Below are 10,690 nucleotides of genomic sequence, written 5' to 3' on the forward strand. Positions count from 1 at the left end.
GATTTATTTGTTTTGTGTAGGTACGAGGGACTCGCGCGTAGCCTCCTACTGGATTGATACCTTGGTTCTCAAAAATTGAGGGAAATACTTACGCTAGTTTGCTGCATCACCCTTTCCTCTTCAAGGGAAAACCAACGCAGTGCTCAAGAGGTAGCAGGCCACTCCTCGTGGAGGTCTTGGTGTCATCCGCCTCGCGAGGCTTGGCCTCTCGCGAGGGTCTTGAGTTGTTGATGCTGAAGCTAGTCTGTACCAGGCCGTTGATGAAGCCACGCAGTGGGCCACAGGCAGGCAAGTCTAGGTACCCCCGTTCCCAGAACACCGACAAACCCAATCTTTTTACCCTTAATGGCAACAATACAATTCGTGTCCCGCTACCCCTACTTTGTCACTAGGTGAAATCATGCAAGACTGAACCCAAAACTAAGCACCTCTCCCATTGCAAGAAATACCAATCAAGTTGGCCAAACCAAACCGATAATTCAAAGAGAAATACAAAGATATCAAATCATGCATATAAGAATTCAGAGAAGATTCAAATAATATTCATAGATAAGCTGATCATAAATCCACAATTCATCAATCTCGACAAACACACCGCAAAAGAAGATTACATCGCATAGATCTCCAAGAACATCGAGGATAACATGGTATTGAGAATCAAAGAGAGAGAGAGAGAGAGAAGAAGCCATCTAGCTACTAGCTATGGACCCGTAGATCTATGGTTAACTACTCACTCTTCATTGGGAGGGCAATAGGGTTGATGTAGATGCCCTCCGTGATAGAATCCCCCTCCGGTAGGATGCCGAAATAGGCCCCAAGATGGGATCTCACGGGAACAGAAGGTTACGGCGGCGGAAAACTATTTTGGTGGACACCTCTGGTGGTTTGGGAATATTTGAGAATTTATAGGCCGAAGAATAGGGTTAGAGGAGCTCCGAGGAACCCACAAGGCAGGGGGCGCACCCTGTGACGGTGTCCTGGAATAGGGGGTACTCACCACATCGTCCCCCGATCAGGTGGATCGGGCCGAGGACCCCAATGGCGGTTCTGTAACACCCCGGATGTAACTTGCCATATTTGTAACTCCAACTCTTGCCATTTTCGGCTATGTGTTATGATATTCCCTCCGTGGTCGGGTTTTGTTTTTCGTTTTGCATTTTGTTCATGTCATGCATCTCATATCATTGTCATCATGTGCATTGCATTTGCATACGTGTTCGTCTCTTGCATCCGAGCATTTTCCCCGTTGTCCGTTTTGCAATCCGGCACCCCTCTTGTTACGTTTCGTGAGCGCGTGTTGAACGTTCTCGGAATGGACCGAGGCTTGCCAAGTGGCCTTGGTATACCACCGGTAGACCCCCGGTCAAGTTTCATTCCATTTGGAGGTCGTTTCGTACTCCAACGGTTAACCGGATAACCGCAAAGTCCTTTTGTGTGTTGCAGCAAAACCCCCCTCTAAACAGCCCAAAACCCCTCTAAGTCTCTTCCATGCTCTAGGTCATTCAATCACGATCATGTGGGCGAAAACCGCACTCCATTTGGAGTCTCCTAGCTCCCTCTAGCTATATATATGTGAGACCCCCCCCCCCCCGAAATTTCCGGATCCCCGAAACCCTAAATTCGCCCGCCGCCACCGGATGTGTCCACCGCCGCCGGACAAAAACCCCGCCGCCGCCGCCGCAGCCAACGGGACGCCACCACGTCAGCGCCCCGCCGCTCGTACGCCCGCGGCCCGGTGAGCCCGCAGCCGGCCCCGCGGCCCGGTCGTGCGCCCCGCCGGCCCGCCTCCTCCTCCGCGCCTCGCCACCTCAGCCGTGTGCGCCGCCGCCGTCCTTCTCTGGCGCCGCTGCGCCGCCATCTTCCTCCGGCGCCACCACGCCGCCGCCCTCCTCCCCGCGGCCGCCCGTCGCCTCCGCCGCCCTCGTCGCCGGTGCCGCCCCTCGCCGGCGTCTCCCTCCTCCTCTCCGGCGCCTCGCCGGTGCCCTCCTCCCGCCACTGCTCCGGCGAGCTTCGGCCCGAGCTCGAGCAGCCCGAGCCGATCCAGATCGGGTCAACGCCGACGGTTGACTATCTCCCCTCACTCAAATCCTCTGTCCCAGTACTTTTGCAATATATGCCCATGTTTATCGCATCATAACTCTCTGCATATAGCTTCGTTTCATGCGTGTAATATATCGAAGTATTCATCTCTAGATACTCTTCATTTTGTTCCATTGCACCATGTTCATTTGAGTCCATCTTGATGCTCAAATCTCTGGTGCAAGAGTGCTAGTTGCTGTTATCTGCTGTTACTTATCAGTACTTAGGGTTTTGTTATTTTTTGTTGTATTTAATCTGTGCATCTTATGGGCATGAGCTCTACATGTGTTTTGATGTATGCCATGCCATCTTTACAGAGGTGTATGCCATGCAGTTTTGTGATCTCTGTGGTGACTAGCACAAGCATGCAACTCTGAGAACCTTGCAGGCAAGATGACCATACCCTCGAAATCACTTCTATCTTTGGTTTGCTAGTTGTTCACTCTATTGCCATGCTGCGCTACCTACTCTTGCTATATCATGCCTCTCATATTGCCATGTCAAGCCTCTAACCATCCTTTCCTAGCAAACCGTTGTTTGGCTAAGTTACCGCTTTTGCTCAGCCCTTCTTATAGCGTTGCTAGTTGCAGGTGAAGATGAAGTTTGTTCCATGTTGGAACATGGATATTTCGGAATATCACAATATCTCTTATTTAATTAATACATCTATATATTTGGTAAAGGGTGGAAGGCTCGGCCTTATGCCTGGTGTTTTGTTCCACTCTTGCCGCCCTAGTTTCCGTCATACCAGTATTATGTTCCTTGAGTTTGCGTTCCTTACGCGGTTGGGTGATTTATGGGACCCCCTCGACAGTTCGCTTTGAATAAAACTCCTCCAGCAAGGCCCAACCTTGGTTTTACCATTTTCCACCTAAGCCTTTTTCCCCCGGGTTTTCGCGAGCCCGAGGGTCATCTTTTTTTTAAACCCCCGGACCAGTGCTCCTTCGAGTGCTGGCCCAAACTGGGCGATGTCCGGCGCCCCCTGGGCAACCAGGGTCTATGCCAACTCGACGTCTTGCCCATCCGGTGTGCCCTGAGAACGAGATATGTGCAGCTCCTATCGGGATTTGTCGGCACATTCGGGTGGCTTTGCTGGTCTTGTTTTACCTTTGTCGAAATGTCTTGTAAACCGGGATTCCGAGACTGATCGGGTCTTCTCGGGAGAAGGTTTATCCTTTGTTGACCGTGAGAGCTTATGATGGGCTAAGTTGGGACACCCCTGCAGGGTATTATCTTTCGAAAGCCGTGCCCGCGGTTATGAGGCAGATGGGAATTTGTTAATGTCCGGTTGTAGAGAACTTGTCACTTGACTTAATTAAAATACATCAACCGTGTGTGTAGCCGTGATGGTCTCTTCTCGGCGGAGTCCGGGAAGTGAACACGGTTTGAGTTATGCATGATCGTAAGTAGTTTCAGGATCACTTCTTGATCATTACTAGCTTCGCGACCGTTGTGTTGCTTCTCTTCTCGCTCTCACTTGCGTATGTTAGCCACCATATATGCTTAGTGCCTGCTGCAGCTCCACCTCATTACACCATCCTTTCCTATAAGCTTAAATAGTCTTGATCTCGCAGGTGTGAGATTGCTGAGTCCTCGTGACTCACAGATTCTACCAAATCAGTTGCAGGTGCCGACGATGCCAGTGCAGATGACGCAACCGAGCTCAAGTGGGAGTTCGATGAGGAACGTGGTCGTTACTATGTGTCTTTTCCTGATGATCAGTAGTGGAGCTCAGTTGGGTCGATCGGGGATCTATCATTTGGGGTTATCTTATTTTCATTTGGATTTTGACCGTAGTCGGTCTATGTGTGGATTTTGGATGATGTATGAATTATATTTATGTATTGTGTGAAGTGGCGATTGTAAGCCAACTCTCGTTATCCCATTCTTGTTCATTACATGGGATTGTGTAAAGATGACCCTTCTTGCGACAAAACCACAATGCGGTTATGCCTCTAAGTCATGCCTCGACACGTGGGAGATATAGCCGCATCGTGGGCGTTACAGGTTCACTCATTGGCCACTTCGGGCGGCCCATGCCGCATACAAGGAGGTTTCCACAACACTTGGCGCACAAGCCGAGGCCTCTTCTAAAACCCTAGGCCTCTGGTATGTTATATAAGCTGAGGCCAGGCTAGTCGATAGATATATCGTATTCATTACTACAATCTGGTGGTAGATACATGTACTATGTACTGTCCTCATATCAATACAATCAAAAACAGGATGTAGGGTATTATCTCTTTAAGAGAGCCCGAACCTGGGTAAAATCATGTGTCCATGTTACCATCGCTCCAAGACGCCTAGCTTAGGGCCCCTACTACGAGATATGCGGGATTTGACACTGACACCCTGCACCCTTGCAGTCGCCTCAGGACTCTTCTGACTTGGTTTCCAAGTCCTACATGTGTCTTCTGGTCCAAGAAAAATCACCCTAAAGTTTTATTCCGTTTGGACTCCGTTTGATATTCCTTTTCTGCAAAACTCAAAAACAAGGAAAAACAAAAACTGGCACTAGGCACTAGGCTCTAGGTTAATAAGTTAGTCCCAAAAATAATATAAAATAGCATATTAATGCATAGAAAACATCCAAAACATATAATATAATAGCATGGAATAATCAAAATTTATAGATATGTTGGAGACGTATCAACCCTCACCATCCCACGTCACAAAAACCCTCACCTCGCCTGCCACCCCTTCCGGTCCCCATTCACAACTGCATGAGCTCGTTTGCGACTCTGCATGGCACCGTCTATTGCAGCGGCAACCACTTAGCTCGACACATGTCGCCGCTGCCAGGCTGCCGACAAACCCCCACCGCATTTTGCCACTTCCGCTTGCCGCCGCCTATCGCCATCGACTTTCTCGACGCTGCTCGCCATCGACCCAGCTCCGCCCGATTGGAGAATCCACGGTATTGAGGGTTTTTTCTCATGGACAACAAGGTAACTAATTTACTGAGATATTCTCTCATCTCTTATCCCAGTTCATCTGCCTCCTTTAATTACCCGTCCGAAATCGTCATGAATTCATTTTTATTCGAGCTGATTTGAGGGTTTTCTTTCATTCATAGAGTGTACAGTGCATGGACACATCAGGACTTTGCGGCCTCGGCCAGACATTCGTGGAGTTCCATCTCACCATACCAGATGACTTCAAGATGCGCACGGTATGTTCAATCTCACCCTACATTGGTTCGCATGGCCTACTTTCCTGAACATGTACTATATATTGCTACATTGGATAAAAGTTGCCACATGCAGCATATACGTCAAAGGGGATTTTTTCCTCTTCTTTCTATATTAGGCAAATTAATGATGTGTTGTTCTTTTGATTACTCTCATATTTCCATGACATCATGGTTACACCCAGTGGCGGAGCTACAGGGAAAAGGTTGGGCGGGCAGTAATAAGGAATTACACATAGTACTTGTACTTAAGGCCCAAATTTCATCTCATCCTTCCCCATTTTTGGCTGGGCTGGGCGGGTCGCGGCCCATTTGGCCTTGCCTAAGCTCCGGAAGTGGTTACACTATCTGTTTAATCATAGATTTTTGTCCTTTGATTTGAACTATTGTACTATTGTTTCAATTTCGCCCATATTTGCATGTTACCATATTCTTTAACAATCCTACCATTTTCTGCCGCACGTCCTTTGCTATGCAAGGGCATCTGTAAGACAGAATCTTGCCCTTTACATAACTCAAGACTGCATGGATGTCATACTAAACACAAACCATGGATTTACAATCGTTGCTTCTGTAAGACTTGATGAACATGGTCACTCCTATTTTGGCACGGGCCTTTGGATAGAAATTTCTAAGTTTTATGTACTGAAAGCTGGCACTAAAATTGCACTGCACATAAAAGAGCCTGGTCATGAGATATATGCTAACTTCCTCGATGATATCATCCGTCCAGACTTTGTTTGAAGTAAGTGTTCTTTTCAAGTATCTGCATGTTGACTTACCCAAGAATATCAAAGGAATTGTGTAGTATTTAAGCAACTAATTGTTATTCCATTTTCTTACTCTATTCCTACCTACTAACTTCTAGTTACCAATACACTTTTCTTTTGCCCTGTTTTAACTAAATATTCCCTGTACTCCCACTTCTATCAGAAGGCGGCGCTGACGAAGAGACTCCAGAGGTGGAGAACGAGGCTGCCAACATGCGGAGGCGGGTCGAGCAAGAACCGCAAGCGACTCTAGTAGGCCTAGCCTTCATCAGCAGCCTCCCCGATGTTGTGTTGATAGTCATCGTCTCCCTCTTCCCAATCAAATATGGGGCGCGGACAACCGTCCTTTCCCGGCGGTGGCGCCTCCTATGGCACTCCACCCCTCTCGGCCTCATCGATGCCCACGAGCTCTGCCATGGCTATCGCAAAAGCTTGGATGCGTTGTCCCAGATCTCGGCAGTCACCATGGCCCAATCAAAGGCCTTAGCATGGGTAAGTTCTGTTCCAACAGCAAGGACTGAGCCAAGATTAACGAGTGGTTCCGATCCCCCGCCCTAGATTAGCTCGAGGAGCTTAGTTTTAATGATGGGCATATGCGCTCGCTGCCAACGCCCGCACTCCACCTCGCGCCCATGCTGCTCCTCACCAAGTTCATGAACTTCCATTCCCCCTCCCTAAATGACGCGCCCGCTCTTTTTCTACCATGACTTAAGCACCTCGAGCTCGTCGCCGTCTGCATCCCAAAGGATGACATGGAGCGCCTGCTCCGCGGCTGTACCGCACTCGAGTACCTTTGTCTTCAGGCGGTCAATGGGTTGAGTAGCTTCCACATCACCTCCATGACTCTCCGGACTATTTATGTGTGTTGATGGTGCTGCAACAAGACATCACAAAAGGTGTACCACAGTACAGTCACTGAGGACACACCTTCACTTGAGAGATTACTTGTAGTTGATTAAGAAGTTCCAACAAGAACCAATGTCATTTTTGTGCTAAAATTGACAGTGGTGGGCTACTCGTCTGACAAATACTCCAACTTGTTATTGGATCCACACCCGTTCAGGTACAAAAGTCGCCTTCTACCTCTCCTTCTTGAAATTAACATTATTTCTAATTTTGAAGATGTATGTTCGTCTGTCATCCAGAAAATGATTCCGACAAGCTTGACCCCGAATCTGCGTACAGTGAAGGTCTTGGCACTAGAATCTATCAGCCCCAACCTGGACCAAGTTGTCAGTTTCCTGAGATGCTTTCTGCGCCTGGAGAAGCTAAATATCGAGGTGATGTTCCTTTCCTGTTAAATGTTAACCATAAGGGAGTTCAATTTTTGACACCCTTTCCCAAGTTTAAAATGACAATTTACTATGATTTCTGAAGGAACTTTGGAGAATTTCAGTACAAACATGTCCCCCCCCCCATATTGGTTGCTTGATTCATATGGTTACAATCCATAAGCATTTCTCCTTTGGATTCATCTGTACTAGTTTTGTTAGGGAATTTTCATCCACTCCAACCTCTTGTGAAGAAGGCTACATATTTCTTAAGTGTAATCAAATGCCCATGTTAATCATGTCGGATCGAAGATGGCACGTTAGTGCATTTTACAAATCCTGCAAACCAAATAGGCATGTAGTAGTGTTCAAAACTGCGTGTAGGCACTAACACGTTTTCTTCTTTTGTAGATAATCTTAGGCTCGGTGGTGGATAATGTCATACAATATAACAATCACATCGAATGCCTAGATCTGCATCTCTTAGAAATTACTTTGAACTCCTACCGAGGGACCTTACCGGAGATTGTATTTGCCAGGTTCTTTGTCGTCAGAGCAAGGGTGCTGAAGATAATGAGGTTTGCCCTACATTTATCTCGCAAAAATGAATGGTTTGTTGATCAGCGCCGGCGGCTGCGGTAGAATGGAAAAGGCTCCAAAAAATCTGAATTTCATTTTGGAACTTCAGATGACAGAGTAATCAAAAATCATTGTGTCAACCCCATACATGACTTGTTAGTGGCTGATCCCTTTGCAGAAATGATGAGGTTTCGAAACCATCCTTACAAGTGGTAATATTAGTTTGAACCTCTCTTATATCCATGTTCAGCTGATCAGCGCAAGCGTTTGCAGCTAAATGAGCTGAATTTCATTTCTAATATCAGTTTGAACCTTGTAATCTTCGAATTTGAGCCATATAACTCTAAAATTTGAACCTTGTAATATTTCGGGCTTTTGTGGTACGATCGTTGAAATGGCATCGTATGAGACTCGTATATTGGTAGTACTATTTTGACCTTAATATGCAATGGACTTAGATTTTATTAACCATTCTCGAATGTGTTTCCCTTGTCGATCTCATAGAAAATGATCTGTATAGCTAACTCAACTACAATCTTCGACATTATTGCACATAGTTGGTTTCTTCAACCGTGTGCCTTGTAGAGCGCAAAAATAATTATCGCATTCGAGTGTCCATCATCACCCTTCTGTGTAAGTTTGACCTCATCACCACGGGTAAACTTATGATCGAAGTCATTCCACACACTTTGTTTTTGTAAAGCTTTTTGCCAATAAACGCCCATGATTTGCCCCTCTTCTAGCCGACGCGTGGACAAACTAGGCGGGCGGAAAGCTTGCACGATTGCGCGCGGTAAACTGCGCAATTGCGCGGGAATAGGCTCACCAACGATACATTTGGCGCCTCTTCGAACCCACGAGTGGTCAAACGAAACACGTGTGGGGTGCTCAAGCGTGCACTGGAATCCTCCGCTATGAACGCGGTGACAAGACCTGACGATTACAGGCCGGCCGGCCCCCATTTATTATAGCGGCCATTTAACCCTTGTGTCTCTTCAACCTTTCGATCGCGCCCCAGTATTGCAAGAAGCACACCCACCACGACAAATTCTTAGAGGGTATCCTGCGCGGCTCCAATGGCACTCCGGGCAGTTGCCGACAACGGGTGGCAGTTCACCATGCATGTCGTGGTGGACACCCACAGAAGGTTCACAAAGCTCTCGGTGGTGTACACCAACAACCCGATCTGGGTAGAGCACTCCATCCACAACATGGAGCTGTTGCTAGCTGAGGAGAAGTACAAGGTGATCGGGTTCGACCTCGAGTACACCCGCTCTCGTGTTGGGTCTCGTCTCAAGGTCGTCGTCGCCCAGATGTGCATGCGCAATCACGTCCTCGTCTACCACTACTGCCTGGCCACACGGCCTTGCGAGCGTTTCGCCAGGTTTGTCAATAGCCCCCACTACATGTTCTCTATGATGGACATCACCAACGATGTATATGTGCTCAAGAGTTCGAGCATCGCCTGCCAGAATCTTGTCGATATCAAGGGCCAATACAAGATCTGGGGCAGCAAGAACCATGAGAAGGACTCACTGGTTCACCTCGCCGAGGCCATCATCGACCCCTACTACAGAGACATGAAGGATTACTGTAACAAGGACAAGCGTGCCTGGCACTCGGCCTGGATGGAGAAACTTGACAAAGCTCACGTCGTGTATGCGGACAAGGAGGCGTACACGAGATACAAGATGTACGGGCGGATCGTTAACATGAGGAAGTGCCTCCTTCCCCAAAATGGCCAGGGATTCAGCCAGAAGCAAAGCAATGGCAAGCTTTGTCACAACAACATGTAGATGATTAGATGCTCGTTTCTCCTAGTTTAGTATGCACGTAATTGTTTACTTTGGTGTGTGGAAATGTTATGTGTGTAGCCACTTATGTAATTGTATGCTAAATTTGGTTATGTAGTGCTATTTTTTTAAGTATATATGTTGATTCTCTGTAGACAGAGCATAGATGTTGTGCGGACAGAGCAAATCATATCGCACACGGACTAAACAATGGAACCCGTCGATGATGATTTCATCAATCACTCACAATTGTATACCAGTAATCATTTGCTCACAACACACACGTCTTGTTAACAAGAATCGTCTATGTTGTTATCGGTCTTCCCACGCATTTCCGGTTACTGACTTGTTTGCCGCGTATCACACACATCTTGTTAAGTTGAACCATTTCTGTTGTGTTGGCTCATAGCAAACCGTTCATCCGAGTGAACTATATGTCGTATATCGCACACACCCTGATCTGCCTAACTGTTTCTGTTGTATTGCCTAATCACAAATAGTTCATCCGAGTGAATTGTATGCTGTATATCGCACACACCTTCATCTGTCTGACCGTTTCTGCTGTTATGCTCATCGCAAATAGTTCATTCGAGTGAACTATATGCCACGCATCGCACACGCAACTACAATCTAAATCGTGTTTGATGTCTCTGCCATCGCAAATGTTTTGTACCTTTTTTGACGGTTTTATTACATCACCGTTTGCGATTAATGCATCGTACACAGTTTTGTCGAAGGTTCTCTGGTTGTAGTGTCGGGTTAGCAGCATCCTGAAGTAGTGTCACATCTAAGCCCCCCCTAAAACCTCCCACAAGTGGTTAGGGCGCTCATTCATGGAACATAATAGCAAGATCACGCACTAGGGTGGTTCAAGTGGAACAAAACACCAAGGCATTAGGACTGGCCTCTCAATGTTACCGTTAGCCTACCAAATTAATTTTCTCTAGAAGAATGTCACAAAGTGACCCATAGTAACAAATTAAACGTAACCCAAGTAAAGCATGGCAT

The sequence above is a fragment of the Triticum aestivum genome, chromosome 2D (genome assembly GCF_018294505.1).
Source record: "Triticum aestivum cultivar Chinese Spring chromosome 2D, IWGSC CS RefSeq v2.1, whole genome shotgun sequence".
Classification (NCBI taxonomy): Eukaryota; Viridiplantae; Streptophyta; class Magnoliopsida; order Poales; family Poaceae; genus Triticum; species Triticum aestivum.